General features: G+C 37.5%; 1 protein-coding gene across 1 annotated transcript in view; it reads right to left on the reverse strand.

Moving 5' to 3' along the window:
* CNTNAP2 (contactin associated protein 2) overlaps positions 1 to 23,062 on the reverse strand; it is a 1,887,185-nt gene that overhangs the window by 230,687 nt on the left and 1,633,436 nt on the right. The window lies entirely within an intron of this gene.

The raw sequence follows: 23,062 nt of genomic DNA on the forward strand, positions 1-23,062 counted from the left end.
GGAAGCTTTCTCAGAAACCCTCCAAAAACACTGTCTGTCTCTTCATCTTCAATTACTGTTGTAAGCTTAATATTGACCCAGAACAATCATCGAAACCAAAGTAATTAGTTGTGAAAGATCAAATGTGAAAACTGCTATTTCTTTCTGTACACATTTTTCAATAACCATCCATACCCTTTAAGTAGGATACACTTGGAAAGATAGGTGCTATTTATGAACTAAACCAAATAGAGAATTCTCTATCCCTCTGAGAAGAGAATTTTCTCTCACTATGACCATGTAGATCAGTGCTTCCCAAACTTTTTTGGCCTACCGCCCCCTTTCCAGAAAAAATATTACTTAGAGCCCCTGGAAATTATGAAACTATTTATTGAACTCAGAATAGAATGTAATACAAAAAAGGTGTGGCCATCACCGCTTATCTGGATTGCTGCAGCACCCACCAGGGGGTGGTAGCACCCACTTTGGGAATCACTGATGTAGATCATCCACTTTAGTGACTTCTGGAGAAAGAGATTCTTAGGTCTTTGGAAAAAGAGGAGTTTTAGGAAAGAGACTTATTTGGGGAATTTTATTAAATATTGCAAAATGTGGTAATCAGCATACATATATATCACTTCTTCAGATTCTTCAAAATATAAAAGACAATCACATATAATAGGAAAAACAGAATCTAACAGATATAAGAAAAATCCCAGCATCTGGAACAGAGAAACCAGTTAATAAGCCTATTCCCTTGACTTAGAATATATCTTTTCTGGGTTATAATTGGAATTGTTAACAGTATAAGTGCTATGAAGTTTTCAACTTCTCCTGATGATGTACCTCCCATCTTTCTTGCATAAATTAATATTGATTTTGTATTGATTTATGTATCTACATGCTGTTTTCCCTCATTAGATTGGAAGATCCTTGGGGTCAGGAACTGCTTCATTCTTTTGTCTTATCATTCCCCAATGACTTTCTTCAGCAGTTTGGGAGTAGGAGAAGAGAAGACCATTTGGGATCCTTTGTGTTTGATCAGTACATAATTATCTGGATCTACTAGCTTGACTGGGGGAGTCTGGGATCTACTAGCTGGGGGGAGTAATGGGAAGTAAGATTTGGTAGGTAACATAACTTGAACTGATTATTAAAAAAATTGACTAGTTAGTAGAAAAATGGGGTTGCAGAAAGAATATCATCAGAAGACCAGGGTCCTAATTCTAATTCTTCTACTAACTAGTTTCTGGAAAATTGTGCAAATGACTTAGTATCCTCTGTTTTCTTTTTGTTTACCTACAAAATGAAAAGGAGAGAATAAATGATCTTTAAGGCTCTTTGGATTTCTTAAAATTAAGATTCTATAGTTGACCTAACTCAATTAATTATTCAATGGCTGATACTTTTATGTATCTGAATCTTAGATACTTCAGAATCAAGAAAACTGGAGTTTATGTCATAACCTGAAATATATTAGCACTGTGACCCTGGGCACATAACTGCCTCATAGTACTTCTGGGTAACTCTCTGATACTGTAAGTTATCTAACACTTGCCTATTTGCAAAGATAGAGGCATTTCTTTACTAGGACATCCTTACACCAATGAAAGCAAAGGCTTGGATCAAAATCATTCATCTGCTTGGTTGTTTGAATGAAAAAAAAATTACAAATCAACTACTAGATTGGTGGCACAAAGTTATAGTATTTTCTTACCCCCAAGTATAAAGGAAGGAATATGTTGATTTTAACCCTCTTTGTGCCTGTAGGCAATAGAGAAAGACCAAATAAAAACATTCTTTGTCAAAGCTATTCATGTATGTATAAGTACATGTGTGTTTTTATAGTATGGTGCTCAGCCACTATTAAACATTTGACATCTATCTCCCACAGATCTAGTTCTGGAGGAGAATCTTTGTTAATACACTGAGCTCCACAGAAGCCCACGATGCAGCTTCACTTCTATTGCTATTGTGGCTCTTTGCTACAGGACACTAGAGCTCAGTCTGGTTTCAGAATAGTCATGAAAGACACAGGAGTAGAGAAAGACATTACTGGCTTCCCCTAAGCTTACAGGATACGACATGGCTATGGGATTTCTTTACTCTTAGCGGGAAGATTAATATTTTATTTAGATCATTTAAAATCATCTTCTGAAAAAGGGAAGGTGAGCTCATGCTATGACCAGAAGATTGGTGTGTGGGTAACAGAAGCACTAGAATTGTATTTAGGCTAAAAGGGGGTGTTGTCCAGCGATGGGTTTAATTCTTCTACATGACGTTGGACCAGAAAAGAAGCAGTGACTATAAGCTGCAGAATATTGTGTTTGGAGACTTCAGGGTTGATAGATTTAGAGCTGGATGGGACCTTCATGGTCATTTAGTCCAACCCTCTCATTTTACACTTGAGGAAACTGAAACTCAGGAGGGCAAAAATTACTTACCAAAAGTCACACGTAGTGAAGTGGCAGAGACAGGATTTGAACCTAAAGTCTTCTGGTGTCAAATCTAAAACTTTATGAGAACACGTCAGATTTAAATAATGCCTTACTAATAATCTAGTCCAATCTATTTCTTAATGCAGGAATCCTTTAAAAAAAATAAATACTATTCATTCTAGCATTCAAGAATCTCTACTCTGGTTCTAAGCTACATTTTCAGCCTTATTTGACAGTATTGTTCTTCAATAAACTCCAGTTGCTTCCTATTACTTCCATGAACGAATACAAAATACTTGGGCATTCAAAATCCTTCATAATCTAGCTTCTTACTACATTTTTAGTCTTCTTACACCTTATTCCCTGCCATGTTCTATTCAGTCCAGTGACTCTGGTGTTCTGATTGTTCTGTGACCCTCCATCTCTCAGCTCTGAAGATTCTCTGGCTGTTTCCCATGCCTGGAATGCTCTCCCTCCTCCACTCCAACTACTGACCTTTCTGCCTTCCTTTAAGTCCCAACCAAAATCCTGCCTCTTCCAGGAGGCCTTCCCTAACTGCTCTTAAATCTAATGTCTTTCTTCTCCTAATTATTTCCCATTCATCCTGTATATAGCTAGTTTTTCTATCTCCCCTGTTAGATTGAGAGCAAGGACTGTCTTTTACCTCTTTTTGTATCCCCAGGGCTTAGCACCATGCATGGAACATGGTAGGAGTTTAATAAGTATTTACTGAATTGAATAGAATATGATCTCCAACCTACTTGGACTACTCTCTATCTACTAATTTCATACTTCTCTTTCCCAAATCTGTTCAGATTGATACTTTCCATCCTTCTGGATAGAAATAGACACTATCTTCATCTCTGTGAGTTGAAAGCATTCTCTTAAGATTCAGGTAACTCCATCTCTATGAAACCTATAAATCAACAGTCGGCAACCTTTTTGGCCGTGAGAGCCACAAACGCCTGCAGAAGGAGGAGGATGGAGACAGAAGTCGCTGGAATATGGGGGGGGCTGAAGGCCCCCCCTGGGGCACATATGGCAGATGAGCCATATGTTGCTGACCCCTGCTCTAAATTCTGCTTTTTTCAGAGGCAGAATAGTGATATGGAAAGAGTACTACACTCAGATCCATAAGATCTGGGTTTGACCATGAATAAGTCACTAATGTATCTGAATCTCGGTTTCCCAATGAGGATAATAAAATCAAGTGATTTGTATGGCTTAAAGAGTTATATAAATATGTACTATTATAATTTTTGAATCTCTTATCACCACTATTTGACCTTTCCAAATCTAATGGCACAAAGGGTGGGCAGAAACTTGATCTTGGAATGGGATCTGAGTTCTAGTTCTTCTGATGCAAATTGCCTTTGTGATTCTGGGCAAATCATTTACACTCTTGGTGCATTAAGTTTCTCTCTAAAAATCCAAACTGTTGATATACATTTGTAGAGGGCATTCCTCAAAGATTTGGTAAAAAAAGTATATTTTATATATGTATATTCTCATATATATATATGTGCATGTGGTTATTTACTTGTCTAATTTAATCTCAAAATTATTTCACATAACTCTATCGGATTTTAAGTTTAAATTTTTCCCAGATTACATATTGATGTAATTTTTAATAATAATTTTCAGACATTTTGCAATCCATGTTCTTTCCCTTCTTCTCTTCTCTCCCCCTTCCCCAAGAAGGCAGCTTAAATATAATACAGGCTGCACAAATCATGCAATACAAATTTTCGTGTTTACCATGTTGTGTAGATTTTAAGTTCCTTGAAAGAAAAGACAGTTAGTCTTAACAAAATGCTTTGTACACAGTGGGAACTTTAAAAATGTTTGTTGTATCAAACTGAAGACTCCACAGTGAAAACATCTAACCTACACTTCCTTTACCCCTTAGTAAAAGGTGAGGGATATTTTGAGAATGTTCTGTTTGTCTAGATATTGTAATATCCGGTTATCATCAAGGCTTATTTCACGCTGCATTATCTGCCCCAGATCAGAGCTGGGGGCATTGCAATTCCTGTGCAGCCATCAATCAGTAATTCAAAGCATGAATTTCATCAATAAGAAAACCCACAGTCCATGACCTATATTTACACTATAAGTCACCTGTTTTGCTATAAATCAGTTGTTAGCAGACTCCTATGTCAGAGGAATTTATTTGGCTAGACTTACTTTGTCTCTTGTTTCACTGTCCCACCCTTCTACCTCCCACTCCCCCTTAGAAATGGGTGAATAGGAAATACTTTATTTCCTCTAATCCGGTAACACTAAGCATCCAGGGTTTGAGTGGCATGTTCTAAAAACAGAAAGGAATCCCTTGTTTTCTAGCTCTTGTAGTGAAATACCCAGAATTTGGTTCCATTCATATCTGGCTATAAGGGTCTTCCCCCACTCAGTTATACAGAAGAGATATAGAGATGGATGGAGAAGGGATCTAACTTGAAGGAATATATTAGGAAACTGCTCAGAGCACTAAGGAAGGGGGGGAATCTTTAGGGTAACAGTAAAGTAGTAAAAAAAGCATAATCTGCAGTAGGGTATGTATGTATCGAACCCATGAATTTATTTTGTGATTTATACTATTGGTGGTCTGAGTCTATTTAAAGGTTTATTCAAAAGCACTGAGGTAAAGTTATCTTTTTTTAAAAGTTCATCTATCAATCAATCAAATAATCAATTAATTCAATCATTTATTTATTTGTTTGTTTGTTTGTTCATTCATTCATTTATTTATTTTTGAATATTTTTCCATAGTTCCATGAATCATGTTCTTTTCCTCTCCTCCTCTCACCCCACTCCTGTAGCCAACAAGTTATCTTAATATATATAGTGACAGTGGAAGATCCAAAGATGGTCCAATGTCTATCTTTACCAAAGCTAAATCAAGTATGGTTCCATTGCAGGTTAATACTGCAAAGCACCTTAGAGATTCTCATCCAAGTTGGAGGTTCTTACCCTTTTTTGTGTCTACCCGTCTAATGAAGCCTATAGACCAGTGATTCCCAAAGTGGGCGCCACCGCCCCCTGGTGGGTGCTGCAGCGATCCAGGGAGACAGTGATGGCCACAGGTGCATTTGGGGGCAGTGAATAACTGTAAGGGGGTGGTGATAGTATGTGACAGGAGGTGCTAAGTAATATTTTTTCTGGAAAGGGGGTGGTAGGCCAAAAAAGTTTGGAGAACCACTGCTATAGACCTTTATATTTTTAAATGCACAAGATAAAATAAACAGAATTATGAATGAAATCAATTACACTGAAATTTTGTTATAAACAAATCAAATTTAAGTTCAAGACCGAATTTAAGAACTGCCAATTTAAGGAAAGTTAAGAAATCTTGATCCAAGCTTAACAATTAGAATACTCCAAAAGTAGATCTTCCCAGAGTTTTTCCAGAAAATGTAGGATGACCACTCCTTGGGTATTTTCTAGAGGGAATTCCAGAGGTTATAAATTGGACTCTGAGGGTCTTTCTGAGATCTAATCCAACTGGCTCATTTTTCAAATGTAAAATGAGACCCAGAGAGCTAAATGAACTTGCCCAAGGTCACTCAAATAGCCAATATCAGTATAAAGCCTGACCAACTTGTTTTCTGGCCTTCAAGGCCAGTCCCATTTCATGACCATCACTGTAACTCTAGCCTAATGAACCTCATAGCTCTTTGGAGAATTACATTTCCATTTTCCAAAGTCTACAAAAACCTATTCAGCTAAGATTCTGTTAAGCTTTTAGCATAAAAAACAAATAAAGTAAAATAAATGTTAAACCAAGACGTGCAATGGCATTTGAATGTTAGCACAAAAAGCTGAAAATCTGGATCACTGACAAATTTATTGGTCATAGGAAAAAAGTCTCTCTGGAAATGATTCTTTGATTTTAAGTTAAATGTGAAAATAAGTGATTATCATGAGTCAAATAGTATACTATATAGAATCGTAAAAGAGAATATTGGAAATATATGGATCTACTGAAAGCATAGGATGGTGGTAAGAGTCAAAGGACCAGGTTTGAATCTTGCCTCTCAAGTTTACTACCTGTCTGACCTTGGTAACTTTCTTTAGCCTCAATTTCTTTATTTGTAAAATGAGGACTAGGAGTTTTTCTCTAGGTCTAGCTGTATGGTCAAATGAAAACACACATATAACTAGCAAAAAGTAAGCAAAAATATCATAACCTACACTGGCATTTTAGTTGGATTTCCATGGTGTATATATATATATATATATACATATATATATGTATATATATATATGTGTGTGTGTGTGTGTGTGTGTGTGTGTATTTAAAAAACAAACAAAAAACCCTGAACTTGCAAGATCCAGTTAGTGGATATATTTTATTACAGCATTGTAGTGGTAAACAGAGTAAAATATGATTATTTTGAAGATGTCAAGATAAGTTTAGTAAGGTAAAATACTCTGAATCACCAATTTTGTATTATTTTTTGATATCAAGAGAAACTGAAGCATGCCTCTAGACCTTGGGCAGATTCCCTCTGTCAAACTTATGAGAAGATGTGAAGAAGAATCACTTGTGTTACACAGGCAAGGTAGATAGAAGTCTACATCAAAATCTATTTGAATATTTTATGAGTAGTTGGAATATTCCTATTTGGAATCTTATTTGAAGTTTGGAGAAAGATATCAAATGCATAGAATACAATAAGTACTTAGTAAATACTTTAAGATTCCTCTTCCTCATATTATTAATTGATAACACTTTATGGTCCTATAGAAAAGAAGGCCATATTACACAATAGAAATGGCATGGGATCTGGAGTCAAGAGACATGGATTCAAATTCCATTTCTGTCACTGACTTGCTGTGTGATACCAAGCCTCAACTTCTTTCTTCTTGGAAATGGGAAATAAAGCTTTCTGTGTGTTCTAGTGTAGTGGACCAAGGGTTGGATTTGGGGTTCAGCATCCCAGGGTTCAAGTCACAGCTGGGCTACTTGTATTGCCTTGGCTGAGGCATTTTTTCTCTCTGTGATCCAGTTTCCTCATTTGTAAAAGAAGTGGATTTTATGATCTCTAAGCTTCTTTCCAGCTCTGAATTTACCATCCCCAAACAATGGTGAATATAGAAGAACTGTATAATGGAATAATGATAGCTAACATTTATATAGGCTTTAGGATTTAGAAAGAACTTTACCAATATGATCTCACTGTAGTATCATAATACCCTAGAAGTAGTTCTGTTGTAATCTCCATCATATAGATGAAGGAACTGAGTGAGACATAAACCAAGTGACTTGCCCAGTTATTAAGCATCTGAAGCTGAATCTGAATTCAGTTCTTCTTGCCTGAGTCCAATGCTTTATCATTTTCACCACACAAATGTCTTTTAGTGAAAAGAGCCTTGATTTGGCACCAGGGGATCCCTTTCAATGTATTCTTCCCTTTATTGCTCATATTCACCCCATCAGTTGTATAGATTTACAGATGGGACAGTCAGGATCAGAGAGGTTGGATGTCTTGTCCAAGAGTTGTATGATTCTAGATCTAGGCTTTTTTCCACTAAACCAAATCAGAGAAAGAGTACAGAACTTGAATTCAATTCTGCATTTTAGAAAAGGCTTCTTGAACACCACAGTCAATCCATATTTTGTGGGAAACTTTATGATGGTTAAGATCTCAATGTTATTTTAAGAGACTTTAATTGCGACCCCGGGGCATGCTTTGGACACCTCACTTGTTTGAGGCTGGGGGCTGATCTGATCCAGCTTCAAATCAGGTCAAATAATTTATGACAAGTCACTGAAGTAAGCAGGAGATCAGCCAAGGTAACAGAGTTCATTTACTTGGAGACTCCAAGGACTGACAGGGAGAATATCCCTGAAAGTAACAAAAGGCTTTTACTGGGAAGTCTAAAGCTTCCTGGCACTTTACAAATGCTAGACTCTGCCATAGGAACTCAAGAGAAAGAGCTCATTTAAATAGCCCTCAGGGCACAGCTTCTCTCTGTAAAGGAACATTTACACTGAATTAGCAGGTGGAAGCTGTGCAAAGCTTGATAAAGTAGCTCATCACACAAAGCCTCTGAACACTGCTATCACTTGCTAGCCTGGTCTAATATCTACCTGCTAAACCCTTTGGATCCAGGAGGAGCTAATAATGACACCTCATATTGATTACACATAGCTTTATGTTTTCAAAAGGCTTTTCAAAGTGCTTTTCTATACATTATTTTATAGGATCATATATTTAGATATGGGCATCTAGGTGGGCAGTGGATAGAGAATCAGGACAACTACTCTTCATGGGTTCAAATGTGGCCTCAGATACTTACTAACTGTGTGATCCTGGGCTAGTCACTTAATCCTGTTTGCTTTAGTTCCTTGATCTATAAAAATAGCTGTAGAGGAAAAATGTCAAAGCACTCCAGGATCTTTGCCAAAAAAAACCCCAAATGAGTCCCAAAGAGTTTGCCTCAACTGATGTGACTGTACAATAATAACAATATTTAGATCTGGATAGGAGATTAGTGATAAAGTCAACCTCCTTGTATAAATGAGAGAAATAAGGTCCTGAGAGGGGATATACAGTTTTTAGATGGGATTGGAATCTAGCTTAGACTCCAGATCCAATTTACCTTCTATTTCACACAAAATAAAATTCACAAAGACAATGAAAAATAAAACTATATTATATTAGTTGGCACTTAATAAATGCTTGCAGATTGATCAATAATAAGGAAAAGAAATAAGCATTTATATAGCACCTACTAGGAGAAGGGAACAATGCTAAATGCTTTACAAAATATTAACTCATTTGATTCTTAAACAACCCCAGGAGATAGGCGGTGGTATTATTATTTCCAATCTACAGTTGAGAAAATGGAGGCAAACAGAGATTAAGTGATTTGGCTCCCTTTTGATATTTGAAATCAACTCAAGACATAAAAATCTCAAACTGTTTCTTTTTCTTTTTCAATAAAGCTCTCTCAGAAAATGCCTTCTTTTCAGCATCATGGAAAATGTATTTTGTAAATTTAAAGTCTCATATAATTGAATTATTATTGCTATTGTTTTATGTGGTTAAGAGCAATAAAGAATTTATAATTAATAATCCTTAGGAAAGCTTCTTTTAAAAAATGGAAAATAATGAGCATCTAATAATATGACAAATGGTTTAAATGTAAACAGTTGTAATAAGTTAAGAGAAGTTTGTTCTCTTAAGTAGGTTAAAAATTCCCCCAGCAATTTTATTTGAGCAATTAATTTTCATAAGAAGCTGTTTCCATTCTATCTAGAATAGATAGAAACTTCCTTATAGCATATTTCAAAATTTATCACAGTTACAAATTAGTGTACTCTAAATTAATGAGGTTGTATTCTATTTGGTATCCATATGTGACCTAACTACCCTAATCCTCTCTCTTTCAAGAAGGTATAGGGGTTTAAAAAGAGATCAAATAGATTAAATCTTATCTCAATATTTCTACTTGACTGAATTCAGGCAGGTCCTGATTTATAAACAAAGCATTTATGAATAATCCATATATTTGTGGCCCCAAACCTTGTTTTCATGCCTATAACCTCTAAGAACCACATTTACATTTCTATGGGATCCCACGATTTTATAGCTAGTAATCCTTGGCATCTCTGATTTTAATATAGTAATTGTCATAATCAGAATTTAATGGTAGCTACTAAATTTTTTTTCAGTAAGCTACAGGAGCCTGCACTTTCATGACCACAACATGAAACAGAGAGGGTAGTATGCTTGCTTTCTCCCTAGGGAAAAGAAAAGATATCTTCTAAGAAGGTAGGTGGCAATAGTGGATAGAACAGTTGTCCTCCTCCATCAGAAAGATCTGCATTCAAATCTTATCCAAGAAACTTGAAGACACATTAATATACTATAATCCTACCTTATTTTAAGAAGAAGATGAATTCTGGAGAAATAAGGTCTAATGTGAAAGTTGGCACATTAATGATATCACGGACAATGAATCTGACACAAGAGGACTTGTAGTCAAATCATGGTTCAATTCTTTACTATCCATATGCATTTGGGATGATCTGTGTCCATGATGGCGAACTTATGGCATGCATGCCAAAGAGACCTCTTTGTGGGCACATGCACCATCCTACTCCAGAGTTAGTGACTAGAAAGGCAGAGGGACTCAAGTGGAACTACTCCCTTATGCCTCCCCATTGTGCCTACCCTCTCCTCTGCCTAGCAGCCCAATGGAAGTGCTTGTTCCCTCCCCTGAGAGGAGTACCTGGGTCACTCCCTCCCTTTCTTCCACCTCTGTCTGTCGTAAGGGGGCGGGGGAGAGGGCATGGCATGTAGTGTCTAAAAGGTTCAAAAAGGTTTGCCATCATAGGTCTATGTGATGCTCAAGAGACTTCCCAATATCCTACCATCTTATCCTCATTATCTGCATAATATGACAGATATGACCAAGTAGAACAAAGGCTTCCTGAGGATAAGGGCTATTTTCATTTTAGTCTTTATCCAATGCCTGGCACAAAGAAGGTGCTTAATAATAATTGATTGAAATGAATTTCTTTTGGAAAAATTTTGGTTACAAGATGTAACAAAAATCTGATGAGACAATTTTAATATTCACTATAAAGAACATTCTACCTTTATCAGTACACTGAGAGGAATTTAATTCCTTCATGAAACCCTTATTCTATGTTAGTCAGAGAGACCTGAGCAGGCTCATTAAACATGTACCTGTATTATAAATTCAGCACTGCCCCTTTCAGTGAGAACTTGGTGCTATGGGATTAGAATATTTTAGAAGCCACTATCTACTTAGTAAAAAGAATTAAAATCAAGAAAGCTTCTTGGAAAATTTTTTTTTTCACAGATAGAATTATCTGTTCAACTCTTCCCACCAGTATTCATCTGAAGCCATCTGCATAAAGACCTTCTATTTCTTTTATCACTGACATATCTACTTTTCCCCCTAAGCATGTGAAGGGATACTGGTTAGAACAGATAAGGCTGCAATCTTATTAGCTTTATTTTATTTTGGGGAGTAAAATTCCATTCATTCATTCATTCATTCATTTATTCATTCATTCATTTATTTATTTATCCACCCACTTATTCATTTATTCATTCATTCATTCACCCATTTATTTATTTATTTGCTTATCTATCTATCTATTTATTTATTCATTCATTCATTTATTTATTTACTTGTTCATTCCTTCATTTATTTATTTGATTGTTCATTTATTTATTTGTATTTAGATATTTTCCCAAGTTTACATGATTCATTTTCTTTCCTCCCCTCTTCTCTCCCCTCCTCCCAGAGCTGATAAGCAATTCCAGTGGGTTGTACAAATGTTGTCACTTGATACCTATTTCCATTTCCATATTCATTTTTGCTATAGAGTGATTTTTTAAGGCCTAAACCCCAAATCACATACCCATATATACATGTGATGAGTGATGTTATATGTTTTGCTTTTGCATTTCTACTCCCATAGTGCTTTCTCTCAAGGTGGATAGAATTCTTTTACATAAGTCCTTCAGGAGTGTCCTGGCTTGTTGCATTGCTACTAGTAGCAAAATCCATTACACTGGATTTTTCCACAATGTTTTACTTTCTGTGTACAATGTTCTCCTGGTTCTGCTCATTTCACTCTGCATCATTCATTGAGGTTCTTCTAGTTCATATGGAAAGCTGCCATCTTGTTAACTTTAAAGAGTCCGAACCATAACCAGAAGTCTGGGAGCCTGAGTGCAGACCAGAGTTTATGATCAGTCAAACCCAGTGCCCTGGCACAAACCTAAGGAGGAACCAGTACTACAAGGCTGGTTGACTTTGTAGTTAAGTTGTCTGGTTCTATAAGACAGGGAGTAGTACTATCCATTGGTTAGGATGTATTTGGAAGTAAATTTTGTGAGAGTGAATGCCTTGTATCCCTTGATTTAAATGTGAAACCAACCTATTCAGGGAATTAAGTGGTATGGGGTAGGGAGGAGTATGCCCTAGAACTGAGGGAGGGAAATGACTATACTTTTGTTTTTGCTATGTCCTTTCAGTAAATATTCCTTTGTAAAAGCTAGAAATCAAAACCAAAGAAAAAACCTAGGTCGGATCAGCTAAAACCTATTTAAAATTGATTTTTTTTATTTTTTTGATTAGTGGCATATAGACTTCTTCATACTATCTTCATGCCAAGAAAGGAAAGTCGGCAATGAGCTCAATCTTTGATGCTTGGTCCACCAATTGGAAATGACATACACATAAAAAATGTTGTCTAGTGGAGAAATTGAATGTCAAAGGCTGGTAGTTATCCCCTGTAGACATGATGAACTGCTCAAGGACAATGTGGTATTTGGTGAACAGGTCTGCCTGCAGGGGCTCAGGAAAGGTGTGTAATTTAAAAGCAAAACATTCTGGACAATTTATGAGACCAGAAGGTTCCTTTTAGAATCATGAGAGAGGAGCAATGTATTAGCAATCTTAGCAGAAATCATACAGCTATGATTTTGGCTGAGATAAAGGAGATTCATAGTTTTTTTTTTTTTTTTTAATCACACATAGTTTAGAGTTCTGTTCACTGTTGAGGAAACTGAAGTAAAAAATATTAGTGAACAACATGCATGCTAGCAGAAGCTTTGGTTTTTTCTCAGGAGTTATCAGTAGTTATAAAGGCTAGAAACAAAGGTTAATATTATGAGAAGCCCTCCAGCTTAAAGAATTGTTTGTAAGATGTTCTCTTTCCCAGTTCTTCATTCTCCCTCCAAATTCTTCTTCTGTCTCTACTTCCCAATATCCATTTCCTCAAACAACTCTCTTTTAAGTTAAAGCAAAGCCTTATTGCCTTCTCTTCCATTTCTATGCCTTTTTTGTCTTGCCCCCAAGATAAATGTTGTGACCCTTAGAAATTCTAGAGCCTATGATAAGTACCAAGAAAGATGATCTCCTTCCCCAAATCAACTATATAAGGCCAATTCAGCTGAAGGGAATTTTGCGGTAGAGTTGAGGGAAATAGTTTGACCTTAGGAAAACAGAAATCCTAAGGCCATGGTCTCGTGGGTGTTAGAGACGAAGACAGAAACACTAGAAGTATCAGGGTGTAGCTAGGTTCGGTAGGGAAGAAATTATCTAGAATGAGGTGGAGATGGGATGAGGAAAGCTGAAGAAGAGGCATCTGATTTTAATTAATTTAATTAAAACTTCTGGTTTTAAAAGATTATTCTTATCGATGAGGTGCTAAGCTCAGTACTCTCTTTTGGCTGAAGAAAACAAATCACATAATCTCCCTCTGAATTTTGGTGTATGCAAAGGAAACTTACCCTCCCTCTTTTCTGGGGTCATATAGGTGATATCATCTGCTGTTGACTACCTGCACACCTGGCATGAGCCTGAACTTGACCCGGAATAGAAGATTGTGTGAAGGAAATCATTGAGTAGATTGGGTACAAGGATAGAATGGAAGCTGGAAAAAGGCAGCAACAGAATTAAGAGATCACAAGACAGGGCGCAGGGTGATGTTCCCTGCACTGTCCCCTGGATTGCCCTATTGGGTGGCCCAGGAAAAATAGAGAGCCACAGTTGGATCTCAAGACATGAATGCATGAGAGTGTGTAGATCAAAAATTTGATAAACTGACGCAAGAGGGGATTTTGCTCTCTTCACTTCTGTTTTGTTGCTTATTAGACTTCTCTAAGAGAGTGTTTATGTGATAATGAGATTAAACATCCTCTTCAGGGGGAGATTGTATTTTTATAAAAATCCAAGTTTTAAAATTTTGTTAAAGAAAATTTTCAGGAAAAGAAGCCTGCTTTGAATCCAGAAAATGAACTATTTGGAGAAAGATGCCTGTAGAAACCTACTATGAATCAAGATGATCCAGAAAATATGCCTGCAGAAACCTACACTGAATCAAGACAATCCAAGATGAACTTTGGGGTGCAACTGATTGAACTTAAGGGGACTGAACACAATTATTTTGAATTGTAAACTCTTATGCCAAAGGGGATTGCCCCCTAATTGGATTTTTGTCAATGTGTCTAGCAAAACATTGGTTTTGCTCTCTCTCTTTCTATGTCTTCTACTTATCTCTTATTTCTAAGTATTGTAGTTAGAAGATTTTTAGGGGTACAAGATAATTATGTCAAATGATCAATTGGGGAGATGAGTCTCCCAAATGATCATGGGGGGATTGTGATGATGAGATTAAATCTATCCTGCCCATCTTTAGATTTAATCACCAAAGGTGAAAACATTTCCACTTAACTCCCAAGTTGGGAGGTCTGTGACCCACATGTGCTAGAGTGGGTGATGAATTGGAATTTACTGACTGCCTCCTGGGCAGTCCTAAGAAAAGCATCTGTTGTGATTGGACACATAAACTAGGAGGAAGGCACAGGAAGTGATGCATAAGAAGCCCCTTTAAAAGGGAATTCAGTGAGTTCAGCGGGGCTTTTTGGGTTTGTGTCTTGAATTTGAAGGAGCACTTTTGGTTCGTGACTGGGACTTGGAGGAGCTCTGGAGCTGGTGAGACTGTTCTTAAATCTTTGGTATTCCACATGGTGAGTGTATAGACTGAATCTTCCTGAACTTCTCTTAAGGAACTTCCCTTTCAAAAGAGACTTTATGACTGAAGCGTTTGCTACATACATCTCTGGGGCCTTTGGGCCTTGGCCCTTGGCTCAAGGCTTGGCCTTTTCCAATTGAGGATTAGTTAGGCCCTCGGCCCAAGGCTTGTCCTTTTTCCAATTGAGGACTAGTTAGATCTGCTTGGGTTAAACCAGGGACCTAGGTGAATTATTTAGTTTGTCAGGTTAATTATCTTACCTTATCCTCTTTCTAAATTTCTTAATTTCTTTCTCTCTTCTCATTTGTAAATAAACTTCCATAGAAGTAATTTTGATTTGAGGTTATTCTTTAATTGGGAATTGATAATTATTCAATTCCCTGGCAACCAAACCTTTTAATATTCAACCTATCCAAAAACCCCCTTTTACCTCTTACAGTTAGCAGGCCCTAACAGTGGCCACAGAATAGCAAGCTAAATAGAGCAACAAGGAAAGTAACCTATAAATCTCTATCCTATTTTTCCATCTTTTCCCCCTACTACCTTTGATTAATAAAATTATTAATTTGCAGCCAGTTTTATAATTTTCCCTCTTGCTGGTGTGTTGTGTCAATGCTGCACCTTCCCTCCCTCACCCCCCGCCCCCAATACTGATTTACTAGCAGAGTAGAACCTTGGGTCACTGAGTCAACATAACTTTCAATAATACTTTATCCACATATTCTTATATATTCAGACCTTACTGTTCATTCCTCTATCCCTCCACAACCAAGCTAGAAACTATGAAGAGGAGGGAAAGGAAGCATAGAAAACCAATTCTATACTTGCCTAGGGGGAACCATTGCCTCTCCCCTGGTGAGTGGGAATTTCTATAGAATTACAATAAGTCATTCAATCAAAAATATTTATTAAGTGCCTCCTCTGTGCCAGGTACTACACTAAATGTTGGGAAAAGTAACAGAAAAAGTAAGACATTCTCGACTCTCAAGGAGCTCACATTCCAAGGACAACACAGATGGAAGGTTCTTTGTGTAAGAATGATTTCCTCAAATCCAGTGATCCTTAGATTACAGTGTGGTAGAGTATCAACTTTAAATTAACTAACTAAATTAGGTCCATTTCTGATGTTGAGCCATTTTACAGTCTTTAGCACTTTGACAGTAAGAACTTTCTTCCCTGAATATTTAGTAGTTGTGGCTGCAGCACCCTCAGACATATTCATCAGGTTAAAACTCCATGTGGTTTGCTTTCCAGAATGATGGCTCCAGTGGTTTGAGAGAACAGGGGTGCTACAACTGTATCATTGCTTTTGAGTTTATTTGCCCTTTGTTATCAGGTGGTCAGAAGTCAGTGTTGGTGGTGGGGAGGAAGGTGAGCTCCTTACCCAGATGATTGCTTCTCTCATTGATGGCTATAGGACTGAAGTAGAAACAAGACCAACAATCTTGGGACATTGATAATCTCAAAGCTCCTGGGCTCAAGGTTCTGGTTTATCTCTAGTAGCTTTTGAAGGTATATGGTAGCAGTAGTTTGACTAGTGTGGCACATGTGGACTCTTTTCTCTCCCAGCTTGAACTAAGACGGTAGCTTTGTGATGTGGAAAGAATGGGATATAATATAAGAGATGCTGTAAAAGTAGAGATGACAAAAATTGGCAGCTGACAGGATATGTGGATGAATGAGAGTAAAGGATTAAGGATGATTCTAGGTTTGTATACCTGAATGACTGAAAGTTGAAAGTGTCCCCCAAAGAACCTGGATGACTAGAAGGATGTGTAATTAGGAGCTGCTCCCCAGAATTCTATATCCTAGCATCCCACTTATGTTCTCACATACGTCCTTGCATTTTGGAGTTAAAGTTTGTGTGTGTGACTCCGCCTCTCTCTCTTTTTCCCTGATTGGAATTGCAGAAGAGGGCTTTTGGGAAGGCAGGAGAACTTACTCATGTGGGTTTACTTTTTATTAGATAATTAGGTTTGAACTTCTATTCCTTTTAGTTTATTTTCTTTCTACTTCAAGTGATTATTAATAAACAAAATATAATACTTGGAGTTATTGAACATTAATTTAAATCTTACAAAGATAGCAGTGTTCTTAATAGAAGCAAGGAAGTCCTCAAGAGAAATGAATTTTGGAGGAAGAATAATGAGTAATTTGGGACATGTCTTGGTATGCCTGCTAGCGATCCAGTTTGAAATTTATATTGGACTGCTGGTGATACAGGACCAGAGCTCAGGAGAAAGACAAGAAATGGTTACATAGACCTGAGAATCATACACACAGAGATGATAGTATGATCCTTGGATGCTGAGGAGATCATCAGATGAGAAAAGAGAAGAGGGGTCAGATCAGACAGAGGTTGGGACTAAACAACTCACAATTAGTAGACATGAAATGGATGAATATTCAAAAAAAGAAACTGAGAGGGAGCTGTCATATGTTTAGGAGGAAAACCAAGAGAAAGTGCTATAATTAGGAATTACGGGGGGCACAGGGGAAAATTCAGTTTATTGGAGGTGAAGAAAAAAAGCATAAAATTAAAAGAATTCTGGTTTCCTGTCTCTAAATGTATGTTTCTCTTCCCACTACTCTAGATGGCTTCTTTCCATTTTTCCCCCCTTTAAATTTAGTTACTGGATTGACCAAATTAATAGTTCATGGGGTCAAAGGTTTCCAAAAGAATTAGAAGGGAACTTGGAGGTCATTTAATTTAGTTTACTCATTTCACAGATAAGGACAACAAGGCCCAGAGAATTGAGATGTGCACCAAACTATATAGCTGTGTGACCCTAGGTAAGTCACTTAACTCTATTAGCCCCAATTTTCTCATCTACAATGAATCAGAGAAGAAAATGGAAAACTACTCCAGTATCTGTGGCAAGAAAGGTCCAAATGGGGTGAGTCACAAAGTGTCAGACAGAACTAAAATGACTGAACAACAACAAAATATGACTCGGTAGTGACAGCTTTGTCTCCAGTCTTGTACTCTTCAGATATTATGAAAACTTCATCAAACAACAAAAGTTCAACAAAGCTACTAATTTAAGGAGATAATTTAGTTGTGGATTGTTTTACCAGAGGAGTGGGGAGATTTTCTTGGCTCTGTTCATAATATTTATCGTTATCACAAAAATGATGTTGATTTTCTCAGGTAAAGAATGGACAGCAGAAGCAAAGATTATGGAGAAAAAGAAGAAAAATATGTGAAAAAAACACCTTTGTGAGAGACTTTCTCATTGCTGTTAGTAACCATTTTGTAATTTTTCACATTTTGTCTGCCATAGGACCAGAGATTAATAACTAGAAAGAACCTTAAAATTTATCTGTTCCAAATCATTTGACAGAAAAGGAAATTGAGGTCCAGAGAATGAAATGAGTCACTTGATGAATGCATGAGGAGGACTGGGGCAAGAATAAATTTCTAACAAAGGTCTCCAGACATTGAGAGAATTACTTTCCAGATGCAGTCTAAGTTTGGCAGCTGCATGTCTGAATACTAAAAAAAGTGCAGAAAAATTAATGAGGGGAATTTCAAAATGTTGGGTAGAGTGCCATGTTTGTAAAGGTCAGCTCAGGATGGGGACATGGCAGGATGAGGAACTGATTTTAGCTCAGCAACTCTGGTCTTCAAACAATAGAAGAACACCTGGGTGGACTCCAGGAATGTTGAGACTCCCATGGGGAAAAACACTGAGTTATAGAGATGAACCTTTAATTCCTCTGCTAACTATAATGCAGAAAACCTGAGAGTTGGAAGGAACCTTTAAGGTCAAGTGTTCCAAGTCCTTCATTTTTGAGAGGAAGCACCTGTTACACAAGTTGGGGAGGTAGGTGGCTTCTGCAAACTTGGGTTAAAAGTGGGACAAAGTTAGGGCTGGAACCCAAATTTTTCAACTTTCAATGCAGTGCGCTTTTGACTGTCAAGCTGTGTCATTCTATACTAGAGAATTAGAGCTATGGTCTGATATTAATGGTCCTGATCCAGCTGGGGGGAGTATGGCTCCTGGTTAGGGGACATTTTTGTACTATGTATAGATGCATAGCTGGTCTTAGCCACAAATAGAGTAGGGTATAGCCTGTTTCTGATCCTATCCTGCCAGGAAGGTCTCTCCAACCAACATTCAAATCCACACATATCCATAGCTGAATGAGGATGACTATTTTTTATCTCAAGGATTTGATCCCACCTAGGTGGCACAGTGGATAGAGGGCCAGGGCTGGAGTCAGAAAGGTTAATGTTCTGGAATTTAAATCTGGCCCTCAAGTACTTATCTTCTCTGTGACCCTGAGCAAGTCACTTAATCCTGATTGCCTTAGTTTCTTCAACTGTAAAATGAACTTGAGAAGGAAATGGCAACCCACTCCAGTATCTTTGCCAAGAAAACCCCAAACGGGGTCATGAAGAGTTGGATGCAACTGAAAATGACTCAACCAGACCCTCTGCAATAGTTTAATTAATAACAAATTAATCTATTATTCATTATGTTAAAAAAGTATTTCTTACCATCCCTCAATCAGTATCTCTCCAGAATCTTCTGTTTTAAAAACTTTAGAAAAAGTTACATATACTCACTGTCTTTATCTCAGCATTCTTCATTCATTCTTTACTCAGTCCTAAATAATCTAACTTGCAGCCTCAGTTCTCTGCAGAAAGTGCTCTCTTAAAGGTAACCAATGAAATTTTCATTGATAAAGAAGATGATCTTATCTCACCCTTCCTTTTTCTTATCTTTTTCTGGAGCATTCAACAATGTTTTTAATCTCCTTTCTCCTGGAGAGTTCCTCCTTTCAATATATGGTCTACCGGGATCTCTTTCTTTCTTTCTTTCTTTCTTTCTTTCTTTCTTTCTTTCTTTCTTTCTTTCTTTCTTTCTTTTTCAAACCCTTAACTTCTGTGTATTGGCTCCTAGGTGGAAGAGTGGTAAGGGTGGGCAATGGGGGTCAAGTGACTTGCTCAGGGTCATGCAGCTGGGAAGTGTCTTAGGCTGGATTTGAACCTAGGACCTCCTGTCTCTAAGCCTGACTCTCAATGAGCTACCCAGCTGCCCAGAGGGATCAATTTCTATTTGAATAGGAGACCATTTGAGTATGAGACCAACCCATAACTGAGCAGAATATCCTTTCTAACATCCATGACAAATGGTTATATATCTTTCCCCCTGATGAACAACTTATTGTCCCACCAAATGGGTACTTTTTCTTTTGGATAGCTTTAATGGTTATTTCTCCCTATATCAAGCCCCAATTTTTCTTCAGTTCAACTTTCAAACATTGGTCCTAGTTCTGTCTTCTTGTCCTAAGTACAGCAAATCTAACCTCTCTTCCATATAACAAACCTTTAATGATTGGAAGACAACCATCATGTTCTCTCTAAATCTTTTTTTTTCTTTTGGTTTATTCCTAGTTTATTCCTAGTTCCTTCAGTTCTTTCTGGCCATGGCTTCAAGTTCTCTTGCCATTTGGAATTTGTCCTTTTGCCAATAAATAGAATAATTGTTCTTATAGCCTGATCCTGCACTGGCATTGGTGAAGTATTTTTCTGAGGATGAGTAGGGGATGGATGGAGGAAATACCAAGATGGTAGCTGAGGCTCTTTGGAGATTCCCAAATGACTGCCATAAAGATTAACTTTGCCTTGATAAAAGATGTCAAGGCTCTTCACCTTGGTGCAAGAGTTGCTATTTTCAATCGCTACACGTTCTTTTGGTCCGGGGCTTACTGCTATCTTCCTGAATCAGCAGTTGCCTTTACCTGAGACCTTCGGGTGTCCACAAACTCATTTCTGCTAAGTTTTGCAATTTTTCTCCTAATAGGATCAGTCTCAAACTCATCTCGCTCAGCAATGATTAAAAAAGGGTATTTAGACGTATTCTGGGTAAGCTCTTTGAACCAACAAGGAAAGCAAGGAAGCAAATCTGATTTATCTTTATATTCAACACTGATGCAAGCTTAAAGATAGATAGATATGCCTGCCTTAGCATTTAGGCATAATATTTATTAACCCTCAGGGGTTTTGTAGGAGCCTCTGTATTTAACCTAAATCTCTAGAAACACCAGGCTTGTGATTTCCTTTAAATTGGTACTTACGGAGTGGAGTCTTTCAAGCATTAGTGTTTACTTGATTGCTTTCTGACGTTACTTTGGCAATAGAACGACTACAGAGAAATTAGCACCAGCACAATGAATGGTAATTGCGAGACTGTCATTTCTACAAGAACAAAATTAATGTAATCCACAAGCCCGTCCCATTGTGTGCCACAAGGAAAGCACAGAATTCCTGTTGTTTGGAACAGAAAGATAGTCTGTAATAATACTGTTAATATGAGATCATCTTCTTTAATGGATTCTTTCCCCATCTTTGTGGCTGTTTTGTGCTCTTCTTTCCTCCCCATCTAACATCACTTGTATTACCATATTAAAAGCAATGCCAGATGTAGCCTGAATGTATAGAGGAGATTTCCCAACAAAGCCACCCTCCGTGGGTGCCATTGTATAAGACTAATGCTAGCATAAACCACTCTTCATGTAGTCACTGTGGCACAGACCCTATGAAGAGGGTGTTTATGTAAAGCTTCTCATTAAGAGATGCTGCAATGCTTGCTGAAGACTTTCCCCAAATGCTTTACATTCCTTTACAAAGCAAATAGAGATTTGTACCTACTTAACTCATAAAGCAGGAAAATGGAAGCTCTTCCTTCCTGGCCCCACTCTTTCCCCTCCTACTATAGGATATAGGAAAATGAAGTAACCAACAAGTTACATGAATTTTCCAGCTCATATACGAATACAGGGTTTACAAGAAGATGATAGTTTTGGGTCCCTAAAGTCAACTGTAACAACAATAACTTATAAGTGCCTGTGGAGAAATGTGCTGGTTGCAAGGGAAATGCCAAGTTTAAGTAATACACAGTCCCTGCCCTAAATGGGGGATGACACCAATGCAGAGAACTATAATATAGAACATCATGAGAAAAGTGCTTTTAGAGAAATTGTATCACAGAGTCTCACATGTTCTGGAGGGGCATATCCTGACTGCCTGGGGGAGAAGAGGGAGAAGATGATGTAAAAGTTGGCCTTTAAGGAGCAGCCTCAGTAAGTCTGGAGGGGAATTGGGGGGGGGGGGAATGGAGAGATTCCAGACAGAGTGAAGAATATATGCAAAGGTGAGCAGATGTGAACAGTGTGTATTTGTGGGGCAGAAGTAACTCAGTTTGCCTGGAAACAGTTGGAAGATGTATGATATAAGGCTGGAAAGATAGGGTAATGACACATCACATAAAGCTTTGAATGCCAGAAAAAGAAGTTTGAATTTTACTCCATAGTGTAAGGATGGGATTTCTGCATTTCCTTATAATAGGCAGTTGGGAACACTAAATGTTTTTGAATAACATTACCAGCCTGATGCAAAAAAAAATGCATTCAATAAGTAGTATGAAGGGTGGAATGGAAAAGAGGAAGAATACAATACATAGTCAAAGGGAAATATTTGTCAGGATGCTAGGTGACTCTTCAGAATCAATCTGCCTGGCTGTTATCAGAGAACCTGTAATGTCCATTTGATGAGAGTCTCTTAGAAATTCAGCAGTTTAGCTAAGAATTTGTGTATACACTCTTAAGACCTAAGTATTCTTCAGAAAAGAATAATATGGAAATGTGTTTTGAGTGACAATGCCCGTATAACCCAGTGGGATTGCTTGTCAAATCTGGGAGGGGGGGAAGGAAGGGAAGAGGGAAGGGAGACAACATGAATCATGTAACCATGAAAAACTTATGTGTAAATTTGTTATTTGAATAAAATAAAGATAAAATAAAATAAAAAGACCTAAGCAGTCTTAAGAGAAGTCTTGATGAGGCTCTCTTCAGGGGACAGATTGACCTCAGACTTCCCATAGTCCAGAAGCATTAAAGACCCAGGAGAGAAGGTGCTATACCACTAGTTTAGGCCAAAAAGCTACTTTAAGAACAGTAAGGATAACAGACATTTATATGACATATGAAGGGGATGTTCCTAGGTTATCTCACTGAATCCTCCCAACACTCTTAAGCTGGTGCCAATTTCCAGAGAGTGAAATGAGATTCAGAGAGGTTGTCATTTGCCCAGGTAATCTTTAAAGGG

The sequence above is a fragment of the Gracilinanus agilis genome, chromosome 5 (genome assembly GCF_016433145.1).
Source record: "Gracilinanus agilis isolate LMUSP501 chromosome 5, AgileGrace, whole genome shotgun sequence".
NCBI lineage: Eukaryota > Metazoa > Chordata > Mammalia > Didelphimorphia > Didelphidae > Gracilinanus > Gracilinanus agilis.